Source organism: Ovis aries, chromosome 20, assembly GCF_016772045.2.
Source record: "Ovis aries strain OAR_USU_Benz2616 breed Rambouillet chromosome 20, ARS-UI_Ramb_v3.0, whole genome shotgun sequence".
Classification (NCBI taxonomy): Eukaryota; Metazoa; Chordata; class Mammalia; order Artiodactyla; family Bovidae; genus Ovis; species Ovis aries.
This window is the reverse complement of record NC_056073.1, coordinates 17,488,331-17,495,209: the sequence shown is the minus strand read 5'-3', so window position 1 is coordinate 17,495,209 and position 6,879 is coordinate 17,488,331. Positions and strand designations below refer to the sequence as shown.

Sequence of the window (6,879 nt, the reverse complement as noted above, 5' to 3'; positions counted from 1 at the left end):
GAGCCTGCTTCATACCCTGCCCTTCACATAAGGGCAGACCCCAGGGAGCTCACTGAACATAGCAGGTGCAACATGGATATGATCCCTGCCCTTGCGGGGCTGATAGTCTAATGGAAGAGCCAAGTATTAGCTGAACAAATGAAGACCATAATGTGCTATGCAGGATCTATATGCTGAAGACTACAGAATGTTTTTGCAAGAAATCAATGAAGGGACTTCCCTGGTGGCGCAGTGGCTAAGACTTCATGTTTCCACTGCAGGGGGCCTGGATTCAATCCCTGGTCAGGGAACTAAGATCCCACATGCCTTACAGGTGTGGCCAAAAAAAAGAGAAATCAATGAGGACTGATACAAATCAACAGTATACTGTATCCATAGGTTGGAAGGTTCAATGTACTAAAGATGTCAATTTTCCCAAAGTGAATTATGGATTGGACACAATGATGAACAGTATTTCAGCAGAAATTAGATATTAACAAGGGCTAGAAATTAACATGGGTTAGATATTAACAAGTAGATTCTAAAATTTACAGATGGGTTCAGTTCAGTTCAGTTCAGGCGCTCAGTCGTGTCCCACTCTTTGTGACCCCATGAATCGCAGCACGCCAGGCCTCCCTGTCCATCACCAACTCCGAGAGTTCACTCAGACTCACGTCCATCAAGTCTGTGATGCCATCCAGCCATCTCATCCTCTGTCGTCCCCTTCTCCTCCTACCCCTAATCCCTCCCAGCATCAGAGTCTTTTCCAATGAGTCAACTCTTCGCATGAGGTAGCCAAAGTACTAGAGTTTCAGCTTTAGCATCATTCCTTCCAAAGAAATCCCAGGGCTGATCTCCTTCAGAATGGACTGGTTGCATCTCCTTGCAGTCCAAGGGACTCTCAAGAGTCTTCTCCAACACCACAGTTCAAAAGCATCAATTCTTCGGCGCTCAGCCTTCTTCACAGTCCAACTCTCACATCCATACATGACCACAGGAAAACCATAGCCTTGACTAGACGGACTTTAGTAGGCAGAGTAATGTCTCTGCTTTTGAATATACTGTCTAGGTTGGTCATAACTTTTCTTCCAAGGAGTAAGCGTCTTTTAATTTCATGGCTGCAGTCACCATCTGCAGAACTAGAATAACAAAAAACAATTTTGAAAACAAAAGAATAAAGTAGGAGGAATCCATCCAATTTTAAGACTTAGCATAAAACTACAGTCATCAAGACAGTAATCAAGGCAAAGTGATGGAATAGATCAATGAAATAGAATAGAATGTCCAGAAACTGATACACATAAGTGTGATCAGCAGGTACAGTGGTATAGACATGTTGGTGGAGGAAACGTAGTCTTTTCAACAGATGGCATTAGAGCAACTGGTCACCCTGAGCAAAAATATTAGCGCTGACCTAAATACAAAGAGCAAATCAAAATGGATCAGAGATCTAAATGTAAAACATAAAACTGTAAAACTTTCAGAAGATCACATAAGTGAAAATCTTCATGACTCAGGGTGATGTGAAGGGCTTTAAAAATGATACCAACACATGATTCATGAAAGGAAAAACTGATAAATCAAACTTCATTAAAATGAAAAACTTTTGCTATGCCAAAGACACTGCCAAAAGAATGAAGAGACTAACTTCAGAGTGGGAAAAAATATCTGCAAACCGCACTGCCAGAAAAGGACTTCTATCCAGATTCTGTAAAGAACTCTCAAAGCTCAACAGCAAGAAAACAAGCCACCCAATTAAAGACTGGACAAAGGACTTCTGCAGACACTTCACCATAAGGATGTGACGATGAGAGCCGAATGCATGAGCAGATATTCAACATCATTAGCCATGAGGCAAATGCGAGTGGAAATCTTGATGAGATACACCACACAAACTCCAGAAAAAACACACCTATAAGGATAGCTCTAATAAAAACTCTCGGGACTTCCTTGGTGGTCCAGTGGTTAGGAATTTGCTTTCCAATGCAGGGGACACAGGTTTGATCCCTGGTTGGGGAACTAAGATCCCATGTGCTGCAGGGAAACTAAAGTCATTCTGCACTAGAGAACCCTTGCAACACAATGAAGACTCAGTGCAGCCAAAAAAGGAAAAAAAAAAACCCACACAAAACCCCAAAACATACAATTATATGTAATGAAAGAATTTAAAAAAAAACTATTTGACAGAACCAAATGCTGATAAGAATGCAGAGGAAGTGGGACCCTCAATGTACATTGGTACATGCACTTGGAAAAAAGGTATGTTGGTTTCTTGTAAAGTTAAACACATGCTTCCCAAATGACCCAGCAATCCCAGAGAAATGAAAACTTTTCTTCACGTGAAAGTTTGTACGTGAATGTTCACAGCAGTTCTATTTATAATAGTCGAAAGCTGGAAACGATTTAAATGTCCTTCAGTGAGTGAATGGTTAAATAAAGTATGGTACATCCAGACAATGGAATACTACTCAACAATTAAGAGGCACAATATTGAGACATGCAACAACTTGGATGGATCTCAGACATTTGTGCTCCGTGAGAGAAACTAGTCTAAAGGTTACGTGCTGGACAATTCCATTTAGTTGACAGTCTCAAAGAGACAAAATTATAGTGATGGAAAACAGATTAGTGGTTGCCAGGGTTATGGGTGTGGTGAGGGTGTAACTTATTATAAAGGGATAGCATGAGGGATTTTTAGTGGATGAGGAACAGTTCTATATCCTGAATTGTGGTGGTGGTTGCACGAATCTAGACATAGGTTAAAATTCATAGAACTGTATACTAGAAGGAAGACAAAGTACAGTTTACTGAATAGTAACTAAAAATAGGCTTCTCTGATGGCTCAGTGGTAAAGAACCTGCCTGCCAACGCAGGAGACTCAGGTTCAATCCCTGGGTCGGGAAGATCCCCTGGAGAAGGAAATGGCAATCCACTCCAGTATTCTTGCCTGCGAAATCCCACAGACAGAGGATCCTGGCGGGCCACAGCACATGGGGTCCCGAAGAGTTGGACACATTTGAGCAACTGAGCACAGCTAAAAATAACAGCAGCAAGAAAAAAAAACCCAGTGCAGACATCTAGGAGAGAGATGCTTTGCCCTCGGGGAAGAGACTCTTTTCAGAAACAAGATGAAAGTAAGGCAGATGTCCAGAGGACTCTCAGAAGATGTCCAAAGCCAGGCCTGCCCTGAACCGGAGCGGGAGAGAGAGGGTGGCCTGCAGGCCCAGGAGAGCCAACTCCAGACCGCACCTCGTGGTCAGACCTTGCTCAGAGCTGCCCAGAGGGTCTGGGTCTCCAAGGGTGGAGGAGGAAGCAGCCACTCTATGGGGATCCGGCTCCCTCTCATGACCTGTCAGGTGGCCCTCAGCCATGACATACTTTTCCTACCTGTCGGTACAGGTGAACACCCCCGCCCACGTCTATTTTTATCCTGGCGGAATTCCTAGCTATTTTTACCAGCCTGGCTGTGGGAGAGTTCCCTTCCTCTGCTCTCCCACTCAGGACCCTGCTGCCCTCCCACAACACCCCCTACCACAGGGGTCCCTCGTGCAGTCAATCCTGCAAGTGCTCGCTTCTGCCCGCAGGATAAAGTTCAGAGTCTTCAGTGGGACATTCAAAGCTCTCTCTACTGGAACCCAGCTTCCTTTTGGTCTCATGTCACTCATCCCTCACAGCCAGCCCCCACAGGAGCTAACCAACCAGGCCCCCGGCCAGATGCTGGCAAGGCCTCTCCACCTCCTGCCTGTGCGCTTTCCCTCTACCTCTACAGGGCCCAGCACTTGCGCCACTTCCTCCACGGAGCCCTCCTTGATTCCCCGCTGGCGGGAATTGTGCCCTGTCCTGGAGAACCGTTGTGCTAGGACTGCTCATATGGCACTCTCTTCTCCTCTGCCTCAGGGGCTATCCGTCCATCCATGGGTCTGTCTCTCTTTTCCTGGCTCTTGGGGCCGGCCCTTGCTGACCTCCACCTGGGCACAGAGTGTGTGTGCAGGATGGCGGGGGTGCTACTGCCCCGCCTGCATCCTCCAGGCCACCGTGTGCCCAGGCCTCAGGATGCCCGCCCTCCCCAGGGCAGGGTGAGGGCTCTTCCATCTTCTGGCTGCTATGCCCTCCACCTCTGTGAATCAGCAAACCCTTCCCAGGGCCTGCAGTGGGCTCAGCACTTTTTAAAGTACTCTGGGGAGGGTGTTGGGGAGGAGCTCAGAGGAGCCGCTCTCACGAGATGGAGCCAGGCAGGCAGACAATGGGGCGTGCCTGGAGCCCCCCAGAGGTGCACCACACTGCCCCTCCAAACACTGCCCCATCTTCCTCTTCTTCCCCGAGAATGCCCCCCACCCCCACTTCCCACCACACAGCCTGTCTTCTGCCCCTGCTCACCCCTGGTCCTTGCTTTGCAGGCCCCGCCAGGACCTCCTGGGCACCAAATCAGCTGGGGCCTCTGCGTTCCCATCTTCCTGAGCCGAGCCTCTGATCTCCTATGTTCCCCGGGGTCTCCTCCTCCATGTCCTTGAAGGCCTACCACTTCTGGTCCCGGAGAGACCAGAAGGCCTTAGGGTGAGACTGGGGTCTCCCTTCCTCATCAGTCCACCTGAGGCCTCAACTGTCCACAGTTCAGTTCAGTTCAGTTCAGTCGCTCAGTCGTGTCCCACTCTTTGCGACCCCATGAATCGCAGCATGCCAGGCCTCCCTGTCCATCACCAACTCCCAGAGTTCACTCAGACTCATGTCCATCGAGTCCGTGATGCCATCCAGCCATCTCATCCTCTGTTGTTTCCTTCTCCTCCTGCCCCCAATCCCTCCCAGCATCAGAGTCTTTTCCAATGAGTCAACTCTTCACATGAGGTAGCCAAAGTACTGGAGCTTCAGCTTTAGCATCATTCCTTCCAAAGAAATCCCAGGGTTGATCTCCTTCAGAATGGACTGGTTGCATCTCCTTGCAGTCCAAGGGACTCTCAAGAGTCTTCTCCAACACCACAGTTCAGAAGCATCAATCCTTCGGTGCTCAGCCTTCTTCACAGTCCAACTCTCACATCCATCCATGACCACTGGGAAAACCATAGCCTTGACTAGATGGACCTTAGTTGGCAAAGTAATGTCTCTGCTTTTGAATATGCTGTCTAGGTTGGTCATAACTTTTCTTCCAAGGAGTAAGCGTCTTTTAATTTCATGGCTGCAGTCACCATCTGCAGTGATTTTGGAGCCCCCCAAAATAAAGTCTGACACTGTTTCCACTGTTTCCCCATCTATTTCCCATGAAGTGATGGGACCGGATGCCATGATCTTCACTGACCTCCAAATCCTTTCTTCTACCTCGAGTGTTTTTCTTTTTAAGATTTTTTTTTTAATGTTAACCTAGATAACATATTCAAAAACAGAGACATTACTCTGCTGACTAAGGTCCGTCTAGTCAAGGCTATGGTTTTTCCTGCGGTCATGTATGGATGTGAGAGTTGGACTGTGAAGAAGGCTGAGCACCAAAGAATTGATGCTTCTGAACTGTGGTGTTGGAGAAGACTCTTGAGAGTCCCTTGGACTGCAAGGAGATGCAACCAGTCCATTCTGAAGGAGATCAGCCCTGGGATTTCTTTGGAAGGAATGATGCTAAAGCTGAAACTCTAGTACTTCGGCCACCTCATGTGAAGAGTTGACTCATTGGAAAAGACTCTGATGCTGGGAGGGATTGGGGGCAGGAGGAGAAGGGGACGACAGAGGATGAGATGGCTGGATGGCATCACGGACTCGGTGGACGTGAGTCTGAGTGAACTCCGGGAGTTGGTGATGGACAGGGAGGCCTGGTGTGCTGCAATTCATGGGGTCGCAAAGAGTCGGACACTGAGCGATTGAACTGAACTGCACCATTTTTTTTTAAAGTCCTTACTGAATTTGTTACAATATTGCTTCTATTTTGGTTTTTGGCCCTCAGGCATGTGGGATCTTAGCTTCCTGACCAGGGATTGAACCCACACCCCCTGCATTTAGAAGGGGAAGTCTTAACCACTAGATGGCCAGGGAAGTCCCTACCTCAGGGCTTTTTCTCTGAGCTGCAGAGCCCTGAAGTTCTCAGGGCCCCTCAAATTTAACATGCTCTAAACTCAAAACTCCTTCTCTAACCCAGTCCTCCTCTGCCCCACCCCCACCACCTGGCCTTCCCTCACCCTCCTGATCCAGTTTCCTAAGAACCTCAGGTCAGGCTTCCTATTTCCCAATTAAGCAGCCATTCCTGCTCTGGCTCCCAGCCTCCAGCCTTTCCCATTCCCACTCACCATTCCCACTCAGCAATCAGCACACACCCGGCCAGACCTTCCTTGAAATCTGTTGTTTGCAGAGTGAAGTGGCAGAGTCTCAGGAAGGAGGCGGGCGTGTGCAGCGTCGGGCGAGGCCAGGCGGTCGGGGGCACAACCTGCCAGCTCTGGGACCTGGGCAGGTGGCTTTCTTTTGGAGCCTGCATTTCCTCGTTTGTCTGGCATATCCACCCCTCAGGCGATTGTGAGGACCAAGTGAGACGATGGGTGTGACGGGTCCGGAAGGCGCTGGCCTGCAAGGCGCGCTGCCGCACGTGGCTATCGATGTGATCAGCCAGCTGCGTGCTCTGACCTGGCTCTCTGTAGATTTGACCCTTCTTTCCCATGTGACCATGAAGCCAAACCAGAAAGCCTCTGTGCCCTTGACTTCGCTCTTCTTCCTGCAGCAGATGCTTCCTCCCACCTGCCCACCTCGCTGAAAACATTCCTACGTCATGGCCCTCTGGGAAGTCCATCTCTTCCCCTGCAGTCCTCCAGAGCTCCCCCAGGGAGTTCTCTGGGGGAATGGAACCTTCCAGCTCCCATGACCCTGGCGCCTGTGCCTGACCCCTTCCTGTGGCTCCAGCGTCCAGGGCTGTGTTAGGGCCCTGGGGACAGA

The 6,879-nt window shown here is 49.2% G+C and overlaps 1 long non-coding RNA gene across 1 annotated transcript; it reads right to left on the bottom strand.

The window, feature by feature from the left end:
- Positions 1–453: 453 nt before the first annotated feature.
- On the bottom strand, positions 454–6,459 carry LOC132658282 (uncharacterized). Its single transcript, XR_009597691.1, has 2 exons — positions 6,243–6,459; positions 454–1,118 (listed from the first exon to the last, which is right to left on the bottom strand). It is a non-coding gene; the product is annotated as an uncharacterized LOC132658282 (long non-coding RNA).
- Positions 6,460–6,879: the final 420 nt, after the last annotated feature.